Source organism: Marmota flaviventris, chromosome 9 (genome assembly GCF_047511675.1).
Source record: "Marmota flaviventris isolate mMarFla1 chromosome 9, mMarFla1.hap1, whole genome shotgun sequence".
In the NCBI taxonomy this organism is placed as follows: Eukaryota; Metazoa; Chordata; class Mammalia; order Rodentia; family Sciuridae; genus Marmota; species Marmota flaviventris.
In genome coordinates, this window is record NC_092506.1 from 76,736,273 (window position 1) to 76,761,568 (window position 25,296).

The 25,296-nt window shown below is 34.1% G+C and overlaps 1 pseudogene; it reads left to right on the forward strand.

The window, feature by feature from the left end:
• Positions 1-883: 883 nt before the first annotated feature.
• Positions 884-25,091, forward strand: LOC114084354 (putative N-acetylated-alpha-linked acidic dipeptidase; annotated as a pseudogene).
• The last annotated feature ends 205 nt before the right edge of the window (positions 25,092-25,296 follow it).

Consider the following 25,296-nt stretch of genomic DNA (forward strand, 5'->3'; position numbering starts at 1 on the left):
GATTTTCATCAAAATCTATTTATAGTAGAGGTAGAAATTGCTCACATTACGTTTTCAGTTTTCTAAGTTTTTCTTCGACCACATTCATCTATCTGCTGCTATTCAGTTAAAATATGTTTTATTTCATGCCCAAACCAATGGTTGACTTGCTCTGATACAGTAAAGGTAGCTGTATTGAAGGAAAATGACAAGAATCACACCATTTTATAAATATTACTATATTACTTTTTTCAGTCTCCTACTAAAAGATTACAGGGAGCTGATAGCATGTAGTAGCTATCCACGTGAATCCTTCTACCTTTTCAAATTAAAAATAAAATAAAATAAAATAAAAAGCATGAAGCTTTTAGGGACATATGACTGAAGCAAAATTATTTCCTTTGATCTTCCTTTTTTTTCCAGATAGTTATGTGAAAACACACTTTGTAAGAGATGACAATAGAAATATTTGGGAGTATATTTATCAGGGAAAATTCCAAAGAGTTATACATCAAGCTTTTTATTCAGAACATACACTGGAGAGCACTTCTAATGTTTACTCTTGAGAGTAGTAGCACAAAGTTAAAATACTAGTCAATAATTTAAATCTCAGCTGTACCACTTGTCAGCACAAAACTTTGTGCATGTTACCTAATCACACTTAGCCTCATGCTTCTCATCTGTGAAGTGGGAAAAATAATAGAACCTAGTTTATAGGATTGTAGTAAGGATTAAATGGCATATTATTTTCAAAATGTTTTACATGACACCTCTCCCATAGAAACTATTGTAAACAAATGCTCAAGAAAGTAAATTCATTGACTCTTATAACTTGTTAAATAAAGTAAAAGTTTTCCTCCAGCTAATAATGATTTTTTTTTCCCTTTTTTGGTCCAACAGACACATGGGTGCCTCAGCACCACCAGATAGCAGCTAGAAAGGAGGTCTCAAAGTGCCTTATAATGTGGGTCTTGGCTTTACTGGAAACTTCTCTACACAGTTAAGAGAGTATTTTAATTTAACTCTTTAATACAGATCTTTTAAGAGACTAACATTGTAGAGAATGACATAAAAAGTAAAATGTATATAGCACCAGTAGGAAAAAAACTAGAGGTTGAAGTGGGCCACACTTTTAGAGGGGTTGTGGCTCAACAGTAGAGCACTCGACTAGCACATTCGAGGCCTGAGTTCGAGCCTCAGCACCACATAAAAATAAATGAAATAAAGGTAATGTGTCCAACTACAACTAGAAAAAAAATGGCTAGTGTAATTTAAACAATGATGGAAGATTTAAAAATTGTGGTGACAAATTCTATGACAAAATCATAGAATTTGCAGGGAAATGGATGGATGACAAAATCATAGAATTTGCAGGGAAATGGATGGCATTAGAGCAGATTATGCTAAGTGAAGCTAGCCAATCCCTAAAAAACAAATGCCAAATGTCTTCTTTGATATAAGGAGAGTAACTAAGAACAGAGTAGGGAGGAAGAGCATGAGAAGAAGATTAACATTAAACAGGGATGAGAGGTGAGAGGGAAAGAGAGAGAGAAGGGAAATTGCATGGAAATGGAAGGAAACCCTCAGGGTTATACAAAATTACATACAAGAGGAAGTGAGGGGAAAGGGAAAAATAATACAAGGGGGAATGACAGTAGAGGGGGTAGAGAGAGAAGAGGGGAGGGGAGGGGAGGGGAGGGGGGATAGTAGAGGATAGGAAAGGCAGCAGAATACAACAGACACTAGTATGGCAATATGCAAATCAATGGATGTGTAATGGATGTGATTCTGTAATCTGTATATGGGGTAAAAATGGGAGTTCATAACCCACTTGAATCAAAGTGTGAAATATGATATATCAAGAACTATGTAATGTTTTGAACAACCAACAATAAAAATTTAAAAAAAATGTGGTGTTAATTTGATAACCAGCATTTTTGAGAATGTACCCATTCTCTTTGCTTTAGAAAAGTCAAGATGCACATCCATTCCAACAGTGAAGTGACAAGGATTTACAATGTGATTGGTACTCTCAGAGGAGCCATGGAACCAGGTAAATTAACTATTTGCTCAGCAAATATTGAGTGAGCCAACTCTTATGTGCCAGGTGGTGGTATGAGCTCTGGGGGCATAATATGAACAAAGAATATGACACTTTGCCCTAATAAAATTTACCTAAACACAAAATAGATATATATGATGCAATATTGTATTATTATACATGTTGTGAAGAAAAGAAAAGTGGACCTAGCTTGGGTGTATGACTGAAGTGAGTGATAAACTATGAGTGTTTCAGTCAAAGAATTAAAGCAAGATGGGCAGGGAGAGACTTTTGAGGTGTTTCTCTAAGTTTTCTTGATTTGCTTGCCATATATTTTACATAAGGAAATGTTTTAATGATGACTACAAATATCTGCACAAAAGGAAAAACTGAGAAAACTAAGATAACCTTAAGTTAATGAATTTTTGTGGAATGTTATTTTCTGCAACTGAAGTAATTGACAATATCTAGACACATGCATTCCATAGTTTTTCAAATGATCTGCTGATTAATATATTTTATATATAGCCTTAGTTTAGTATGTCTCAGTTCCATAGGAACTAGTTGGTTATACATTTCTTACTAAAATAGATACAAGTAAATTTTATATGCTTCTTCTTATAAGGGATCAAGAATGTTGATATCCTTCTAGTGAGTACTGAACAATGTATAACTAGCTCTTAATTGCATCTTATTTTGTATGGGCAATGTGCTAAAAATTGGGACTGAAAGAATAATAAAGACCTGGGATGAGGGGCCCCTACTTTGTAAGGAGAGCCATACATTCAGTTGTAATCTGTGTTTTATCAGATGTGGAAACTTGCCCTGAGAACTGGGTAGACAGAGCAATTCCCTTTTTTCTATGAGAGAGAAAAGTTTAGAGAGGAAAAATTAGGACCTATACCTTGAAATTTTGTAAGAGTAGAAAGTACAGAACTGTGTTTTTTCACTCTGAAAATGTTGGAAGGAAAGTGGTAAGGTAAGAGACAGTAATAGAGAATTGAAAAGGTGGATAAAGATAAATGTATATAATTGTTCATATACTTTGATTACAGTAATGTATTGAGGTATGCATTTTCTCTATCACATTCATACTTTCTTCATATAGAGGAAACATGTTAAAATCAGATCTAACAGCACATTTGCCCAAGATTTCAAGAAACTTGCTATTTTTCTTGAGTTGTGAGTGCTTCGTGTTTAGATGTTGTTGAATCATTTGCAATTTACTCCAATATTGACCTAAAGCCACAGTCTTGCAATGATGGTTTCTAGACAGACATGTCATTCTTGGAGGTCACTGAGACTCAAGGGTCTTTGGGGGCATTGACCCTCAGAGAGGAGCAGCTGTTCTTCATGAAATTGTGAGGAGCTTTGGAACACTGAAAAAGGAAGGTAATATAAACAAAGAATAAAAAACCAGTCTCTTTGAATTCTCAACTAAGTCTTCTGTAGTGTTAATTTGAAAATACCATCTTAGCTGTTGCTATATATTGATCAAAATAGAAGACAGCCATTATTATTAGATAATTTATTTATTAATTTTAATTTATTACAGACTGTGATATTATTGGTAGCATAAATTAAATGATAATCTAACATGAAGGAATTGCACTGTTCTTGGCTGCTCTTGGTAACCAAGAAGACGTAGCCAGGCTCCTCCATAGAAGGTCATAACCAAAGCTTTCCTGTCAGAGTGCTGCAAACAGAAATTCCTGGGCTCCTTCAGTCTCACTCCTCAGGTCATGAAGACTAAGGATATAAAAGCTATGCCCAGAGAAATACTAATCTGGCTGTCTAATGGGATTCTGCTCCCTGTCAGTTATCTGTTCTCTCCCATTCTCATCCATATGCTTAGAACCACTGATTCAGTCATTTTAGAATCTTCATATGAAAACCAAAATAAAAAATGTAGTTTCAGTGATTTTTAAAGTAATTTTTATACCTTGAGAGCAGCAAGTCTATTCTCTTTTCTGACCCTGCAAACCAGGTGTCTGAGGGCTATAAGATGCAAACATTATATTTAAGCAACAGTAAAAACAATAGTGAAAGTATGTTTAGTTTGCATGCTATTTATTTTCTTTGAGAAACAGTGTTCTCATATATATGACTCATTTTGACTTTATAACAACCAGGGAGAAGTTTATGTAGTTATTTTAGTATTTCTTTTACAGATAAGTTAACCAAGTTTAGAGAATTAAATAATTTTCCCAGGGTCATGTAGGTAATATGTGGCCCAGTGAGAAAATCAGAGTTTAGACTGAAATTTCTGGGTACTGGTTCACAAAACCATATTGTCTCTAATTAAAATGAAATACAAGGGTTCTCCATTCGCTTCTCCACAGAAATATCTTAGATTTTAAGATAATAAACCAATGGAGACCTGAATTTACATATTAAATAATTTAGTAGTGTTTAATCTTATTACAAAAAACTTTATGATTTGAGTCAGGCATCATGGTGCACATCTATAATCCCAGGAGCTCAGGAGGCTAAGACAAAGGATAACAAGATCAAAGCTTTAGTAAGGCCCTAAACAATTTAGCAAGACTGTGTCTCTAAATAAAAATGAAAAAAGGGCTGGGGATGTGACTTACAGATTAAGTGCCTCCTAGGTTCAATCCTTAGTTTGTCTCTCCCACACATTAAAGTTTCATGATTTGATGTGACACTGGAAAATCCCTATGATAAATGCAAAACATCTCTGTGGCAATTATAGAGTATGCTGAAACAATGAAATGATAAGGAATAATAATAGGAAATTTGAATAATGCTGTTAAAAAACTTGATAAAAACAGGATGTTAAATTCAACAGCTATAGGATAAGCATTCTTTTTTGGGATGTGTGTATGTGTGTGTAGACACATTTAAATATAGCTTATTTAGCATCTAAAATATAAATATAATCCAGGATAAATATTCCTAATAAATACACATGAAATATTTACTAACAATGACAGCTTAGAATTTTGGGATCACTAGGTGCTTTTTGAGCATTGCTCCATTTAACCCCCAATAATCAAGTAGTGACTTCACATTTACTCTGTTATGCTGGTGTGATGAGGAGATAGACTTGGTCAGTTTGAATAACTCACCTCATGACACCTCTTGTAAGTGAGAGAATCAAGATTTGAACAAGATCTTTCTTTAACTCTGAGGCTAGAGTCTTACCGCCTAGCCACATGACCTCCCCCACTGAATTACACATATTTCAGCAGCAACAGGCATTGCTGTTGCTAATGGAGCCGCTGTTCACTAATTCTACTAGAGGCTGGAGTGTAATCACACTGTCAGCTGACACTGAGCATCTGTTTATGTGATGTCAGAACCACAGGGAGGAGTTGGAAATGATTTTTCAGTTCCATGGGTTTTCAGATCGCTGGCTGCACCTAGCAATATCTTCTTTCCTTTTAGGCAACTGCAGAACAGAAAGCCTTCCTATGCTTAGCCAATTATCAAAAATTTATTAGAATATTTTATGGCTTTTTTAAGACTATTATTGTGTCTTTATTTCTCCCTTTTCAATCATGCTATTTCATTTTGACAAATCACCTTTAAAATCTTACAAAAGGAAATTATTATTATTATTTTTTTTGGCGGGGTGCTACTACAGATTAATTCAGGGGCACTTGACCACTGAGCCACATTCCCAGCCCTATTTAGAACTTTATTTAGAGACAGGGTCTCACTGAATTTTTTAGTGCCTCATGGTTGCTGAGGTTTGCTTACAACTTGTGATTCTCCTGTCTCAGCCTCCTGAGCTGTTCGGATTATAAGTATGAGCCACAAATTCTAGCCCATTATGTTTATTAAATTCAAAAGTCACCCTTCCTAATCAACAAATGAATTTCTCATTTTTTTCTTTCTTTTTTTTTGGGGGGGGATTTGTTTATTTTCCTCCATTTGGGCTTTATAATGTCTTGGGTACAGTATGTATTTTCCCCAGTATTTATATACATATACATATATATTTTAGGATGGAGGCCTAGAAGAAAAATTTTGTTTGCAAGCTTGGATGCAGAAGAATTTGGTCCTCTTGGTTCTACTGAGTGGGCAGAGGTAAGTGAATAATTTGCTACAATGTTAAATTTCATAGTAACAAAGCAGTGGGCTGGGATGTAGATCAGTTCTAGAGCATTTGCTTTGTGTGCACAAGTTCGGGAATTTGATCTCCAGCACCACAAAACATACCAAAACAAAGCACTTTGGACTTAATAGTTAAATCTAACAGGTGAATACAGTGAGAAAATGCTCAAGCTTTTTTTTTTTTTTTTTTTTTTTAAAAAAAAAAACATCTTAAGCAATAAATCCCTGCTCAAAACTCAAAAAAAAAAAAAAAAAGTATCTTCACTAAAGATCTAAGTTTTGTTTTTTAGAGATACAGTGTTAATTGTTGAAATTAATTCATCTCTATTTTCTGGGAGCATGATAGTAAATAAATGGATAAACTGTAAACTTTCATTTTCCTTGGGGGAGGAGCAGAAATAATGTTTTCATAGAATGTGGGGTAAAGCTTTTTTTATATATATAATATTTGTTTTTAGTTGAAGGTGGACACAATATCTTTATTTCATTTTTATATGGTGCTGAGGATCTAACCCAGGTGCCTCACACATGCTAGACAAGCTGTCTACCACTGAGCTACAACCTAGCCCTGTGGTAAAGCTTTTTATAAGAAAGATTTTTGATGGTATCAGAAAAAGCCTAAATGTTTTCAGGATCTGATTTGCCCCTTTCAAATTATTTTTATCATTCAGAGTTACATATTTATTTTCATTGTTATGTTATATTCAGAATGCTTAGGAAATTATATATTTTGGAGATTCGAAATCTACATTAATATCTCAAAAACATTTTGCTATACTTCCTGATAGTGTTCTAAAAGTGTTCAATTATCAACATTTACCAGTAGGTGGAGCCATCCTACAAGATAACTTGACTTCATGTCTACAGGATTCAATTTTTAAATTTTTCAAGCTGATTTTGAAATAGCTTATTCAATGTGAATGGGGCAAGATTTTCTACTTAAATAATGAGATATTTGTAGGAAGATTACCACTGAAAAGTCTCCTAGGTCATTTCATGTTTGCTGAGAATATTTTAAACTTATCTATGGACAAACTACAGTATGATTCAGAAATTCACTTCTTTTCCGTGTACATAAATATGTGGACAGTTTCATCTTAAAAGTTAGTTTTTTAAAGTTTTGTTTGCTGTTTCTAACTGGTAACCTTCATTGAATTCTTTCAAGCCAACTTTTTTTGGGAGTCTTATATGTAAATTTGTTAATATGGGCCTGTTTCATTCAGAAATTTATATTTAATGTGCCTTTTGCTGGGGGATGGGAGGGTGGTTACGTTGATATGTTTCCCCCCCCCCCCCCCCCCCATTTGCTTTATACTCTAGAGTGCTGATTCAGGGAAGCAGCATTCTATGATGATAACCTATGCCAGATTATCTTAAACATAGCAGAAATTTATCTAATATCTTTTGATGAGTTAATCAGGAGCATAGTTTTATGATTTAGAATATAAAGTTATTCTCATGATAATACACACATGCTTTTGAAAAAAAAATGCTGATTTCCAAGATTTCATCTTTCACCAAATGTTTTTATTTTTAAGTTTTTCTTTAATTCAAAAATTAAGTCCAGTACATAACTGAATAATTCTCTGAACTTTTCCAGGCATCCAGGGGAATCAGAGGTTAGGAAGGAATGGTCTTATATTTGGGAGTTCATGGATCACATATATGGTAAAATAAATCAGTCTTGGCTTATAATCAGGTACTAAAAAGGATATTTAATCATTCTGCTCTTGGCAGTTTGAAGAGGAGAATAGTAACTACTTGAGACCAGCAGTAAGAAAGGGGATAAGCATTTGAGACAGGTCTTGAATAATGTGTATGCTTTTTTAAAGGCAGAGAGTCCAACTAAGACACATCTAGTTGATTTTCATGACAATGAAGCAGCCCATTGTCACTGCACTCCACCCCACTGATCCCTTCTGCTCCTTGACCAAAAACAACAGCTGCTGTTTTCTGTACTCAGTTGCTCTTCAACACACTCTCTCTGCTTAATTCTTTTCCTGACAGTCTCCCCTGAAATGTTGCTTTTTAGGGGAGGCCATATCATTGCAGCACTCATCAATGTCATTGTTAGATAATTACTTGTTTTATAAACTGCCTCTCTCAATAAATAATACTCTTTAGCAGGATCTTGCCTACTCACTCCTGGATTCTTAATTTCTCATTAAGTAAGTTTTTATGGCATGGTTGCTGAAAGTGAAGAAATAAATAGGTGAAGATTGGCTGGGGTTGTAGCTCAGTGGTAGAGCACCCACCTAGCATGTGTGAGGTACTGTGTTCAATCCTCAGTACCACATTAAAAAAAATTAAAAAAGATGAAGGTATTGTATCATCTAAAAAAAAAAAAAAGGAAGAAAGCAAAAAGTGAAGAGTGGACTTTTAGAATATTTTCCTTAATGTGTTAGAAATTTAGGAGAACAAACTTATTGTAGATTTGCCATGTTAACAATTGGAATACAGTACCTTATTTATCTATCTATTTTTGGCTTCTATTTTTTAAAATGTTTAAGTTTTGTCCCTTTTAGATATACATGACAGTAGAGTATATTTTGACATATTGTACATACATGGACTCTAACTTATTGTAATTATGGTCTCATTCTTGTGGTTGTACATGATGTGAAGTTACACTGGTTGTGTATTCGTATCTGAACATTGGAAAGTTATGTCCAATTCATTCCATTGTCTTTGCTATTTCTGTCCCCCTCCCTTCCCTTTATTTTCAATTGTCTAATCTACTGAACTTCTGAAATATAGCACTTTGGTGGAGTTAGTTTGGCATTTATACTTCTTCTTTGTCCATGTGTCTGAGCTACATTGTCCTAAGTTCATTTACAGGGGTGCATTTCACCTATCATTTCCTCCTCCTCTTGGACTAATGTGATGGCCTGGCCTTTCACAACAGACTTCCTGAATTTATTCCTGGCCCTGCCACTTCCTTCTTATGTGACTTCAGGTTATTGCTTTCTGCATCTATTCCTCACTTCTAAATAGATTACTGAGAGCACCTGTCTCCAAGGGTAAGTTACTAAGGCAAAAGGAGTTAATGATGGCAGAGCTTCCAGACCTTCCTTGCAGAGTAAATGTTCAAAAAAGTTAATCTTGATTCTTATTGTTACTACTACTTAAAATATATGAACAGATGAAACATTTGTGCCCCACAGAATGAATACTCCAAACACAGTCTTCAAATAAACAATATTCTTTTCATTGTAGTTTTTAAGATTTGATTTTTCATATATTTTTTTAAAATTAGTGGGTTTAGCGGATTTACAACATCCGCCTGGAATTGCTTCCTTGTATTCTTGTAGTTTTCAGGATTAAGAAGAAAGGATCTAATATGTGATTGGATCATCACTAATCTCATTTTGTTGTATATTAAAATTTTTGTTAAATTCCTATTTCTCAAATAATATAATAAACCATATTCTTAAGTTTCTTATGTTAAGATACAAATTTTACAGATAAAGCAAACTCCAGTCATGAACCACTCTTAAACTTAATACCTTCTCTATAGTCTTCTATTGGAGGTATTTCAGATATCCAGAATATAATTTAGCTCAAGCAAAAGTGCAACAGGTGCTGTTTCAAGTGCTTTATAGGTAAACATTTATTTAATACTCACAATGACCCTGTGGTTTATTATCGTCATTGTACAGGAGACAAAACTGAGACTCAGACATAAAGTAACTTTCCCAAGGTCACAAAGCCAGTGAAGGGTTGAGGTTATACCCACACTCTGCTCTTTCAGCTGTATTTTTCTAACCACTACATGTCATTTCCTATCCCTACTTCATACAGGTTTGGGGTATCATATTATAGCTAAGTGGTTCTACAAGTTACCTTTTTATTTTTTATTTATATATTTTAAAGAGAGAGGGAGAGAGAGAGAATTTTTTTAATATTTATTTTTTAGTTATCGGCAGACACAACATCTTTGTTTTGTTTGTGGTGCTGAGGATTGAACCCAGGCTGCACACATGCCAGGCAAACGCGCTACCACTTGAGCCACATCCCCAGCCCTACAAGTTACCTTTTTAATTCAGCAACATCTTATAGAAAGCTTTTCATGTGGCCATTAAACATTGGTTTACTTCACTTTAAAAACCAAAACAACAACAATGATGACAACAACAAAAAATCTCACAAAAAGCCAAACAACAGAAGAACTTCTACAATATTTTCAATCGAATATATCAATTCTCTAAATGAAGGTGAGATTGTTTCAGCTTGTTGCAGAAAATATCCTTCATCTGCAGCTTTTTTCTGTGTAAGGAAAATGAAGGGTAAAGAGCAACAGGTGTAACGACTTGGTCCTTTGATACATGCATTTGAGTTGTAACAAATGCTGCCAAACTATCCTGCTTCCCTTACTATGCTCTTAGAACACTTCTGATTTAAAAATTACATTGGCTATATGTGCATATTTTTTCTTCCAGATGAATTTCAGAATTTTTAAATCAACTTTTCAAGTTCCAAAAACAATTCTAGTTGGGTTGTCACTGTTTTTTTTCTTTCTTTCTTTTCCTTTTTTTTTTTTTTTTGAGAAGTCAATTATTTTATTTAGTATCCTAAGAAGACAATAGAATTGGTCTTCATATCCATGGGTTCCACATGACACTGCTCTTAAAGTCTCAACTTTTGCTGTACCCAGACATGGATCTTGAACTTTGTGATAAAGGCTACTTGCTATGCTCTGAGTGTGTTGCGTGTCTTTACATTTCTGGGCATTGGTGTACATGATCTCTTAGCTGTGAATGTCATTTCTTTTTGGTCCAGTTAATTCTTTCTGTTCAGAAAACTCAGTTGTAGAGTCACCTTGTTGTTGTAACTCTCTACCTGTACCTCCCTACACCCCCGATGGGGATACTCCCTGTGCTCCGAGGGTTTCTAAGAGCACTTCTCCTGGCTGCTTCCCTTTACTCTCACCCAGCAGCCCTCAACTCCTGCAGGAAGAATGGAGAGTCCACCTCTACTCTGTAGAATCAGCTATAGAGCAGCTAGCTCACAAGTTTATTTTCACAACAGATGTTTATTGGGTAATTGCTACAGTTCTGACTGTTGGAAACTCTAAGGATATATTAGATAATAAAAGACCACCCTGGTTCCCATGGAACTTATGGCCCATTGGGAGGGCAAATAACAAAAAGACAACTATTTATTATATTAGATAGGTGAGGAATTTAGGGAAAAAATAAACCAATGTCAGAGAGGAAGAATGTAGCTAGGATAGGGAGTGGAAGCAGCATGCTGTTTTAGATAAGATGGCCCCAGGATATCTCTCAGAAAATGTAGCATCTTACTAGAGGAGGAATAAGTAGTATGGACTGAGAAATGCTGTGTGCAAAGGCCCCAAGGGAATATTCTTGGCAGAATGGAAATTTAACCTTGGAGAGATGATGTGGGTTGTTTCATACACCATGCTGGGAGGACATGATGAAGATGATGGGTTTTATAGAGTGAGATCAGGAGCCATTCAAGAGTTTGAAATTAATTTAGTTTTTGAAAGGATCATTTCCAACTAGGAAGTTAGCAGTGGTCTTTGAATAAACAAATAACTGAAAGAAATTAAATGAAAACCAATGTATCAGTTTTCTGTTTTTCAGGAAACTACATCTTAAGAGTTGATTGTACACCATTGATGTATAGCTTGGTATACAATCTAACAAAAGAGGTAAAAAGAAATATATGTGTGTGTGAGTGTGTGTGTGTGTATATATAAAACTTAAGAAAATCTAACTTCTACAAATAATGTTTCCTTGTGGTGCCATTATGATGCTATTGTTGTTTTATATAACTCATCCTTTTTTAATGTAACAATCTACTCCACAGAATGTCACATCTAACATGCTGCCTACATACTACCCATCTCCCCCCTCAACATATTGAGGAAGTCTGTATGTAGCATTATGTTTACTATATTTTGTTTAAAAATGAGGAAACAGTTGAAAAATGATAGCCACCCTAGTCACCCAAGGTGTACAGTTGCTGAACTGGGACCTTCTCCTATGGTTTAAGTCCTTAATTTTACAACCAGTTTCTCCTTCTTAATATACTGTTCCCAATTAATTCAGGACTCAGGAAAACCAAATGTTTTAAATGATGGAGACAGAGTGTGCATTAAAAAACAACAAATTATTTTGGGGCAGAGGCTAGATGAGTCTAAGTAACTTCCTTCTCAACATTTGCCTTGGACTCCAATCCCCTGGCCTCAGTGAGCCTGAATGATAGCTCAATGTTATCTTAATTGTCACAGCACAGAGGGCACTGAACTTGGTAGAAAGGTGGATACCTAAATTTCTATAGGACAGGAATCTCTTTAACCTTCATACTCCATAACTCTGGTCCTAATCCAAGTTAGTAAGAATGAAGGGGGTTTGGCATGACAAATTTTTGTTTCTGTAAATTGTCTGAAGTGAATGGAAAGAAAACAATAAGGACAACAGAAAACCTGATCACTGAATAGAATCAGAAATAAACAATGTAATTTCCAAGAAAAACAATTTTCTTCAGGAGGAATTATAAGTTATCACACATGTCATTAAGCTTTGGTTTCCAAAGCATGGAATTTAACCATATAACTTCTATTGAAATTGAAAAATCAATTTGAAAACATTTATTAGTCTAGCATTTATGAGCTCCATTGTTTGGCTGGAGTTTTATAAATTACCGCACAACATACAATATTTAAGTATCTGAGACCTGGTATTTCATAAATTTCCCCTATTCAAGTAATTCACAAAACATGCTAAGGAAACTTGGCAGTTATTTTTGTTTGCTAACTGAATTTGTGGCCTCTGGTTATAATTGCAAAAATGTTGCTCTCTAGGTCAGGTTTGAAGTATGTAGTGCTTAAAAATTTTAATTTTCTTATTTGTTTGGGGAGAATAATTTGTAGTATTTCAAATTTTGCTGTTAAACTAACTACTTGGTGGTATATTTTTACACTGTTTAATACATATATATGATCCTGATCCTCAGCTGCACATAAAAATAAAATACAGATATTGTGTCCTCCTATAACTAAAAATATAAATATTAAGAAAGAATATATTCCCTTAACCAGTTCATTTCCTTTTATTTTCCTTTTCTAAGAAAAGGGAAAATATATGGTTTTGAGAGTCACCTAGCCCAACTTAGAAAAGTAGACAAAACAAAATTATACATTTTCTAAAGAAAATGGTTTGATAATAATTTGATGCAGTCTTCTTTTCTATGCACCTTATGGATTTTTCTTAATGTAGTCATTCCCATACATAATAACATGAGAATTTCCGTTTAATGTCAGAAACTCATTATTGTAATTCATATATTTATTCATTTGCTGGACCACTGGGTGACACCCCAACTCCACAGTTTTTAAGGACTGCTACTATAAAGATTGCATTTCTTGTTTTGTGTAACTATAATTAACTCCCTGGTTAACAACAGACATGTAAGTTTTACTGCATCTATTTTTTAAAGTATTTTCCTTTCTTCCATTAATTTGTGTAGCTTCAAAGCCCTGATGAAGGTTTTAAAGGCAAATCTCTTTATGAGAGCTGGAATAAAAAGAGTCCTTCACCTGAATTCAGTGGCATGCCCAGGTAAACAAAACAGCAACCCAGCTTTCTGCTCGATTTGATTTTTTGACTGGGATTGTTTAGAAAATATCAGAATATTTTCTTTCAATCATAAATTTAAAAATTAAATTTCAAAATGCTCTAAGATCAGATAAAACAAATGCTTAAGAGTCTCAAATCCAATATTAAGATGTGTTTTGAAGTTAAATCTGTCAGCTATCAAAAAATGAGTGTTATTAGAAGGGGTACTTCCATTTGGTACATAAATATAAAGTTAGAATAGAGATAATGGTAAAAAGTAATTCTCATCATATTTCTATCACCTTATCACTTGTCTTTTTTCTGAACACCACACAGTTAACAGATACTTTGGTTACTCTAATATTGAATACAAGCATTACTTCTGCATTGGTTGTATCCTCACAAGCAAGGGAAAAGAACTATCTCAGTTTTTTGAGAATGTTGATATCAACAACATGTATAATTTAAAGTAATAAGGGAATAATTTACATCTGAATTACCTGAAAAAACTGGTTACTTATTTCACTTTATCACATACCACAAATACAGATGTTAAATGAAATAATCTAAAGGAAAATATTTTCAAATTTCAGGAATCTTTTTTTAAAAGGAACTTATAAAATAGTCATGAAACTGGATATTTTGTGATCAAATTAATGTTTCTCTCATTCTTTTCTGCATGTTTAAGAGTGTCATAATAGGGATGGAGTTCAGTTTAATTGATCTTTAATCTAAAGTTGATGAAAAATTACTCTAAAATAATTCTGTTTTTTCCCCCTAAAAGGATTAGTAAATTGGGGTCTGGTAATGATTTCGAGGTGTTCTTCCAAAGACTCGGAATTGCTTCAGGCAGAGCACGATATACTAAAGATTGGGTAATTGTCTTTCACTGAATACTTCAAGATTATTTATGAATCTATTTTAGCCAAACAAATAATTTTGACTTCAAAAGTGGCTCAAGCATTAAAGGAGGTGAGGAATATGAAGGCAGAAAGGAGACATGGTAGGGCTTGGCAGTGCTGGTCCTATGTGGGGTGGGTCCTGCATCTGATGTCTGAGCCCTTCTTCACTGCCCCTGGCCCCAGTACTTCTGACTGCAAACTTCCTTATGTTATATTAAATATATTTTCTGTTTTATTTGGTGGCATTGCATTCATAAAGTCATTTAAGTCATATAGGAATTGTCTCTTAAAATGTTTATATTAGTGCATTATAGTTATATGTAATATTTGGGTTCATTTTGATATAGTCATAGAGGCATGGAATATAATTTGTTCCATTTCAGTCCTCAATGCTTCTTCTTGCCCTCCCCTGCTCCTTTCCCATTTCTCTTCTTCTAGTCTAATGACCATCCTTCTATTTATTTATCATTTTGTTAAAATCGGTGCTTTGTAGAACATAAAGGTGGAATGCAGCTATATGCACATGACATAATATCATTACTTTTAATACCATTCAAAATTAATCCATATAAATACCTATATAAACATTTCTATTTTTATCTCTTATAGATCCAATTATTAGATTAATCTTTAAAAAACAAGTGACATAATGCACAATGAAGATATGAGTCATATGCCATTCCTTTTGTAGTTGCTACTACTATAAGTTTATATTTTTATTTTTATCAAAATAACATAGATGCATAGTTTATAAAACCTCATAACTAAAACTAGTAGCTTCTTATATCAGTTTGGTACTTGTCCCACTTGATTTCTATTTGTCAGGTGAAAAGTCTTTCAAGTTTTACTTTTTAATATGTATCTACCTCCATCTTTATAAATTATCAACAACAAATAAATGAAAAACAAATAAATCAAAAATTCAAGCACCTTGGAAAATGATCAAAAGGCATAAATCAGCAGTTTGAAAGTTTTTCTTTTTTTTTCTTTCTCTCTCTCTTTTTTTCTTCTTTCTTTCTTTCTTTCTTTCTTTCTTTCTTTCTTTCTTTCTTTCTTTCTTTCTTTCTTTCTTTCTTTCTTTCTTTCAATGTACTGAGAGCTAGAACCCATGGGATTTTACCACTGAACTGCATTCCCAGTCCCCTTTTTACAATTTTTAGTTTGAGGCAGGATCTTCCTAAGTTGCCCAGGCTAGCCTTGAACTTATGATCCTATTGCCTCAAGCTTCCAAGTTGCTGGGATTACAGGCATGCACCACTGTGCCTAGATGAAAAGTCCTTCCTTCTTGGCTTTTTCTTATACTGTTGACTTTCCTTATACCTGTCTGACCATCCCTCCCTCTCCATAGTGAGATTCTGCATTTACTTCTGAACCCCTCACTGCTTAGACAGTCTACTTTTCCACACACTGTTCATCAGAGAATAATTTTTTAATAGAATTTCAGTCTTTAAAAAATTCCACATATTTCCCTATATAATATTATCATGTTTATTTACTTACTTCTAATAGTTTGGTCTTCTTAAATTATTTTTATTCAAATGCAACACTTTTCTTGACTTTTCCTCAGTCTCCTAAAACATTTTCACATCTCTGCTATGGTTAAAGACAAGTCTGTAAGGTGACTCCAAAAGAATGTTTTTATAATATTGTTTATGTCACACATGCATATATTTGACTTAGTACAAGCCTAGAGTGAGTTTAAATACTGTAATAGTAGACCCATATTAAGTAGCACATTGAGGTATTTAAGTACTTCCTTTTACTTATTATTGGTCAAACATTAACAGTAAATAAAGTGCTATGTATTTTATTATAAGCTATCTTACAAGAGATATGTGTTTCTTTTGTAGAAAACACACAAATTCAGCAGCTATCCATTGTATCATAGTGTCTATGAAACATATGAGTTGGTGGAAAAATTTTATGATCCAACATTTAAATATCACCTCACCATGGCCCAGGTTTGAGGAGGGATGGTGTTTGAACTGGCCAATTCCATAGTGCTTCCTTTTGACTGTCGAGATTATGCTGTAGTTTTAAAATTATCCTGACAATTTCTCTCTTTAGGGTTCTGTAGTTTTCATTGTATAAGTCTTTCACCTCTTTTGTTAGGTTGATTCCCAAGTATTTTATTTTTTTTGAAGATATTGTGAATGGAGTGGTTGTCCTCATTTCCATTTCAGAGGATTTGTCGCTGATATACAGGAATGCCTTTGATTTATGCGTGTTGATTTTATATCCTGCCACTTTGCTGAATTCATTTATTAGCTCTAATAGTTTCTTTGTAGACCCTTTTGGGTCTGCTAGGTATAGAATCATGTCATCTGCAAATAGTGATAATTTAAGTTCTTCTTTTCCTATTTTGATGCCTTTAATTTCTTTCGTCTGTCTAATTGCTCTGGCCAGTGTTTCGAGAACTATGTTGAACAGAAGTGGTGAGAGAGGGCATCCCTGTCTTGTTCCAGATTTTAGAGGGAATGCCTTCAATTTTTCTCCATTCAGAATGATGCTAGCCTGAGGCTTAGCATAGATTGCTTTTACAATATTGAGGTATGTTCCTGTTATCCCTAGTTTTTCTAGAGTTTTGAACATAAAGGGATGCTGTACTTTGTCGAATGCTTTTTCCGCATCTATCGAGATGATCATATGGTTCTTATTTTTAAGTCTATTGATGTGGTGAATAACATTTATTGATTTCCGTATATTGAACCAGCCTTGCATCCCAGGGATGAATCCTACTTGATCATGGTGCACAATTTTTTTGATATGTTTTTGTATCCGAGTGGCCAGAATTTTATTGAGGATTTTTGCATCTAGGTTCATTAGAGATATTGGTCTGTAGTTTTCTTTCTTTGAAGTGTCTTTGTCTGGTTTAGGTATCAGGGTGATGTTGGCCTCGTAGAATGAATTTGGAAGTTCTCCCTCTTTTTCTATTTCCTGAAGTAGCTTGAAAAGTATTGGTATTAGTTCCTCTTTAAAGGTTTTGTAAAACTCTGCTGTATACAGAGAGAAATAGAAGAAGATCTTAGAAGATGGAAAAATATACCCTGTTCATGGATAGGCAGAACTAACATCATCAAAATGGCGATATTACCAAAAGTTCTCTATAGGTTTAATGCATTGCCAATCAAAATCCCAACGGCATTTCTTGTAGAAATAGAGAAAGCAATCATGAAATTCATATGGAAAAATAAACGACCCAGAATAGCAAAAACAACTCTAAGCAGGAAGTGTGAATCAGGCGGTATAGCGATACCAGACTTCAAACTATACTACAGAGCAATAGTAACAAAAACAGCATGGTACTGGTACCAAAACAGGCGGGTGGACCAATGGTACAGAATAGAGGACACAGAAACCAATCCACAAAACTACAACTACCTTATATTTGATAAAGGGGCTAAAAGCATGCAATGGAGGAAGGATAGCATCTTCAACAAATGGTGCTGGGAAAACTGGAAATCCATATGCAACAAAATGAAACTGAATCCCTTTCTCTCACCATGCACAAAAGTTAATTCAAAATGGATCAAGGAGCTTGATATCAAATCAGAAACACGCCGTCTGATAGAAGAAAAAGTTGGCTATGATCTACATACTGTGGGGTCGGGCTCCAAATTCCTCAATAGGACACCCATAGCACAAAAGTTAATAGTTAGAATCAACAAATGGGACTTACTCAAACTAAAAAGTTTTTTCTCAGCAAAAGAAACAATAAGAGAGGTAAATAGAGAGCCTACATCCTGGGAACAAATCTTTACTCCTCACACTTCAGATAGAGCCCTAATATCCAGAGTATACAAAGAACTCAAAAAATTAGACAATAAGAGAACAAACAACCCAATCAACAAATGGGCCAAGGACCTGAACAGACACTTCTCAGAGGAGGACATACAATCAATCAACAAGTACATGAAAAAATGCTCACCATCTCTAGCAGTCAGAGAAATGCAAATCAAAACCACCCTAAGATACCATCTCACTCCAGTTAGATTGGCAGCCATTATGAAGTCCAACAACAACAAGTGCTGGCGAGGATGTGGGGAAAAGGGTACACTTGTACATTGCTGGTGGGACTGCAAATTGGTGCAGCCAATTTGGAAAGCAGTATGGAGATTTCTTGGAAAGCTGGGAATGGAGCCACCATTTGACCCAGCTATTCCCCTTCTCGGTCTATTCCCTAAAGAACTAAAAAGAGCATGCTACAGGGACACTGCTACATCGATGTTCATAGCAGCACAATTCACAATAGCAAGACTGTGGAACCAACCTAGATGCCCTTCAATAGATGAATGGATTAAAAAAAATGTGGCATTTATACACAATGGAGTATTACTCTGCATTTAAAAATGACAAAATCATAGAATTTACAGGGAAATGGATGGCATTAGAGCAGATTATGCTAAGTGAAGCTAGCCAATCCCTAAAACACAAATGCCAAATGTCTTCTTTGATATAAGGAGAGTAACTAAGAACAGAGTCGGGTCGAAGAGCATGAGAAGAAGATTAATATTAAACAGGGATGAGAGGTGGGAGGGAAAGGGAGAGAGAAGGGAAATTGCATGGAAATGGAAGGAGACCCTCAGAGTTATACAAAAGTACATACAAGAGGAAGTGAGGGGAAGGGGAAAAATAATACAAGGGGGACAACTGAATGTCAGTAGAGGGGGCAGAGAGAGAAGAGGGGAGGGGAGGGGAGGGGGGGTAGTATAGGAAAGGCAGCAGAACACAACAGACACTAGTATGGCAATATGTAAATCAATGGATGTGTAACTGATGTAATTCTGCAATCTGTATATGGGGTAAAAATGGGAGCTCATAACCCACTTGAATCAAAATGTGAAATATGATATATCAAGAACTATGTAATGTTTTGAACAGCCAACAATAAAAAATTAAAAAAAAATAAGTGATTTGAAAATTAAAAAAAAATAAATAAAATTATGCTGACAAAATCTACGATATTTCAATGAAACATCCACAGGAAATGAAAACATACAGTGTATCATTTGGTATGTTGCACCTCCTCTTTCCAATGTCATTATTTATATGTTTCCAGTAATTTCTGAAATGCAATGACCTTCCTTAGGACATTTATTTTTTTATTTTTGTTCTACATGATGAAGTATTCTGTTTACTTGTGCACATGTACTTTTCGTGTCATGACTGCTCATATACCTTGTAAGACACAAAAGAGGATGATCTTCTATATTCTCATTTTTTTACCTATGTAACAACATCATTAGAAATTACATTCTTAAAGCTTTTGATGATTCCAACTTCTATTTCAGATGCACTGTTTTCTGCAGTAAAGAATTTTACAGAAATTGCTTCTAAGTTCAGCAAGAGACTTCAAGATTTAGACAAAAGCAAGTAAGTTCTACATTTATTTATGTATTTAATGGATATAATTAACAGGAAATACAAGTTGACATCTTGGTTACAAAAGCATCTTTGGGACATTTTGACGGTGTTTGTGTGCACTCTACAGCACCCTGTGCAGGGTTGCCTACCTCCTAAAGACCTATCTCTGACATTGCTTAGTGAACTGTGCTGCTCAGAGATGCCAGTGTCTTCTTGCTGCCAGCTGATGAGGTACAATTTACCACCTAAACACTGAAGGGTCCTCCATGTGTTACCCATATCTTTTCTTTTTAATCTCTTGCTCTTTCATTGTCTGTGCATCACACTTCAACCAAATTCTCTTATTTCCAAAAACATAACTTCTTTCTACCTTTTCTTGAAGTTATTACCTCCATGCAGAAATCCTCACCTGCACTTCCAGCTGGTAAAATTCAATTTATCCAGAATACGAATTAATTTGAAACCATTATTTATGTTAAACATTATATATGTGAAATTTATATGTGTTAAACATTAGGATTAATCCTATGTAAAATCATAAATGTAAAACAATTTGAACAAAATTTTAAAGTTGATAATGTGACAATACTAAAATTCTATCAACTATGCAAACTATGCAAATTTCAAGACTCAGCATAGAGTTCTTATTGTTTAACTTAGCATTTCCACTTATTCTTTTCCTTAAGGATATAGTTCAAGTTTTGATTAAAAAGATAATTACCTAGAGAAAGATAAGAATTATAAAATTATAATATCAAATAAATAAAAACAACCTAATGCCCAGTAGGGGAAGAATTTACTGAAAGATCTCTACCAATTTGAACATTTTATAACCATTAAAAATAATCGTTCCCCAACACCAGCCACACAAAAAGCAAAGCAAAAATGATTATTATAAATATTATATATGTGAGTATAATAACGTGAGTTAAACCAAAAACATAAAAATTATGTAGGTTAAATTTTTGACCAACAAAAAACTTCAGGGGGAAGCAATTAGTATAATAATTGTGTTATATTGAGAAGATTTTTTATCCTTTATATTTTTCACCAAGTTTTTTATGTATAAAAAATAAGAGAAATGCCTTTTTAAGGGGATCCCAAACACCATGTATTCTACAAAACTGATTTTTCTATCTTTAAAACAAATGATGTTTCCTTCTCTATCTGACAGACTACCTCATGGCTTGAATTATGTTTTCTGATGGAACTCAGCTTGACTATCCTTGAGTATTTCTATTTGTGCCTGCTCTCTTTTTATGATAATTAAGATACAGTGTGTGTCTTTCTTTGATGTTTAGGGATCCTGGAACACCTGTATGTTGCATATAATAACAGTAAATGTCAAATAAGGAAATAAAGTCCATGTTGAGTTTCTAGACTGAAACTTTGAAATCTAAAAAGACACTTCTGGCCCTGCTTTTCTTACATCAATGTTTTTGCTCATCAGAGAACATGAGGTGTTGACTCTAGTACCTTCAGGTTTACATAATAGTCCACCTTAAAATATATAATTCTCTGATCCTCCCTGGAGAGGCTGGCATGCTCCAGGAGTGAAAAGACTGTTTACTTAGCTGTCTTGAGTATTAGCAACCCAGGGTTACTCCAAGTTGAATTCAGGTACTATAAAAAGAACCTCTGAAGACTTTTAGTGGTAGCTACAAGATGAGAAATCCAGACAGAGAAAGGGAGAGATAGAAATAGAGATAGAGATGGAGATGGAGATGGAGATGGAGACAAGAGAGAGAAATATAGTTGGGTAAGAGGAAAGGAGAGAAAGAGAAGGAGAAATAAAAAGAAGTGAGTGTGTGTGTTTGTGTACTTACCTGTGTGGATCCACATGACCTTTTGCATTTACAGCAATGCTTTGTGAATTTGATTCAGAAACCTATAACTTCATATTGAAATTATCTTTCACTCTAATCCCCTTTGTTTATATGGGCTGCTAACAGATAAAGTCTATGCCTCCTTTATACTTTCAAAAATACTGAATTCATTATGATAAAAATAAATGTTGTAAATAACTTAAATCTAAATTATGGGATCTTAGTTATTTCTATTTTTGTTTTGTTTACATAGTGCAGCCAATGGACAACATTGGTGACCTCCTATTTCACTCAACAGCTTTCTATTTGCAAATGTGGGCAACTTGATAAGCTATTGATTCTTAGTTCTGTCATTTATAAAGTTGAGCTATTGCTGGGCACAGTGATACACACCTGTAATCCTAGCAACTCAGGAGGATGAGGCAGAAGGATCATCAGTTCAAGACTAGCCTCAGTAACTCAGTGATGCCCTAAACAATTTAGTGAGACCCTGTCTAAAAATTTCAAATAAAGTAGAATTAAGAGACCTGGGGGTTGTGGCTTAGTGGCTAAGTACCCCTAGGATCAATCCTCAATTGATCAATCCCCAATTTAATTAAGTAATTAAAGTCAATTAGAAAATTATATTTTTAAAAAATGGAGGTAATATCTTTCCAACATGAAGGATTGGCCTGAAGATTAAAAATAATGTATTATGTTAGCATTCAGAACAGTGATTACTAAATGTCGTTATTGTTAAAAACAACATAAAAATTAAGAGCAAATTAAACCAATGAATAAAACAATTATTCCTTTTCTAATTTGTTAATTAAATTATGACACAAGCAATATATTGAATTCAAAACTCATTGTGAAATTATTTAGGACTGTTAGATTAATTTTGATTATGCTGAATCATTTTTATTACAATAACAACCATACCACCAGTGTTTGCAATGCAAATTCTGTGGTATTGTTGGATACATTGTAGGCTTTCCACTACCTTTGAAAGAACACAAAGACACCATCTCTTATGCTCATGAAGGTTTATCCTTAATAAACAAGAAAATGTCATGAGTTGTCACTTAAAAAATATTTATAATTTGCCTGGCATCTTACAGAACATTTATAAATTGTCTCATTTAAATATTGATATGACTCCCAAAGTAGATAATTAATATTCCTAAGGTGAAAAAAGCCTTCCCCGAATTCATTTTCTTACATTTACCACTTACTATTTCCACTTACATAAAAATTACTATCAAATGTTTCCTTTGGCACAAGTTACTGCTTCCATAGTTTCATAAGTCTCAGCAAAATAGAATTTTACAAGATATCAAAAATATGATTATTACCTGTTGTGGTTATTAATTTGCACATTATAGGAATTTTAAATATTTTTGCTTGCTGGGTAATACAATTTCATTCACTTGTACCTATACTAATTTCCTTTTTAGCTTAATATAATTGAGGATTATGAATAATCAGCTGATGATTCTGGAAAGGGCATTCATTGATCCTTTAGGGTTACCAGACAGGCCATTCTATAGGTAAGAAAGAAAATATGACTCTTCACTTTAATATTACATTTTAAAAATGTTGTTCACTGTGGAAAAAAAATATAAAAATTGATTTCTTGCAAGCTAATAGAATATTTCAAAATATATATAGTGTCAAATATACTATATTGGGTTTCCAAATAATGTAATATGATTCTTATATATCTTTCTTTTTAGCATTTTTTTGTGTCTGATTATAAAAAAATGTTTATTTTAGGAAATGTAAAAGATTCAGAAAGACACAAACAGAAAACAAAAATCTCTCCAATCAAGTTTATATTTTCTTACACAATTTTAGCCCTTGTTCTATTTTAAATATAATTGTTTTTATATATATGCATGATAATAATAAATTTAATAAACATGCCTTAATATGTAATAAATATATATTTATTTACTCCCTAAATTTGTTATTAAAGGTTTTTCCACCTAAATTTTGTCAAATGTGCTTATTTCTGATAAGTACCCACTGCCCCCAGGTTGCCTATACTGTGAGTACTGCAAAATGGGTTATGTTATGGAACAGCCAGAAGTGGCACCCCCTTTCCCTGTAGGGACTGTCAAAGGGTCAGGAGTTGGGAGAAAAGGCATCATCCAAACAGGGTGACTATTTTGCCCATGGTAGCATGGTTGTGTCTCTTTAACACTTTACCTTGTTACTTTGCAACTTATCCTCTTTCAGGGCTAGCACATGACCTGGCTTAGCCCCTTCAATGAAAGCCTTCTTTCTAGGTCTTGTAAACATCACAAATGGTTTTTAATGATTCTTCATGCCTTCATCTAAGCATTCAGTCACATTTAGAATATGAGTTTTTAAAAAATAGAAAAAAGTTGGTTGGCTGGTTTTAAATGGGAATTTAATGATCACAGCAGTGTTATAAGGCCAGGGGTAGTGTGGTATAGTAAAACTCAGTACTTATTTTTTATGCACATTGATACAAATAATTTAATTACAGTCAGTTTTGTCCTCTGTGAAACTAACAGCAACTTTGTAGAATTCACTTTTAAGAATTAGAAAAATTGGCCAGGTGTGGTGGCTCACATCTATAATCCCAGCAATTTGGAAGTCTGAGGCAGGAGAATCACAAGTTCAAGGCCAAACTGAGCAACTTAGTGAGGCTCTAAGCAACTAAGTGAGGCTCTGTCTTAAAATAAAAACTAATAGTAATAAAGTAAAATGAAAAAGGGCTGGAATATGGCTTAGTGTAAAAGCCCTTTGGATTCAATCCTCAGTATAAAAAAATAAAAAAGAAGAAAGAAAAGAAAAGAAAGAAGGACTTACAAAAAAATGTGGTAAATTCTTGAAGAATACTAAGCACAATCTATACCAGGTAATCAGCAGCTGTTTATCCTTGTTGCTACTGGTGTTAGTCTGAACAACTTTGAGCTATCTATTTAAAGTAAAAGTAGTTAATACATATTTAATAGACTAGTCTTTGGAAACTAGTGGACTTATAAGTTTGCTTGCCAAAGGACTTACTCAAAGTATAAATTTAGGAATATGAGATCCAAGATTGTATGGTGCTCCTCTTTCTTTCTTGTATGTCATTTGTGCAACTAACAACAAAGTATTTTCTCTCAACAGGCATGTCATCTATGCTCCAAGCAGCCACAACAAGTATGCAGGGGAATCATTCCCAGGAATTTATGATGCTTCGTTTGATATTGAAAGCAAAGTGGACCCTTCCAAGGCCTGGGAAGAAGTGAAGAGACAGATTTTGATTGCAGCCTTCACCGTGCAGGCTGCGGCAGGGACTTTGAGAGAAGTAGCCTAAGAGATTTCTCTAGAAACCCCAGGTTGAATTGGTATGGTATATCAATTGACAAATTAAGAAATAAATGTGGGAGTTTATTTTTTTTTTTTTTTGAGTGTGTGTGTTTACCTTGTTCTTTGTTTTTCTTCCTGGGGACAAATAAAGAAGAAAATAAATATTTTTATTGTATAATTATGTAATTCTGAAATTGAAAAGTTGGACTGAG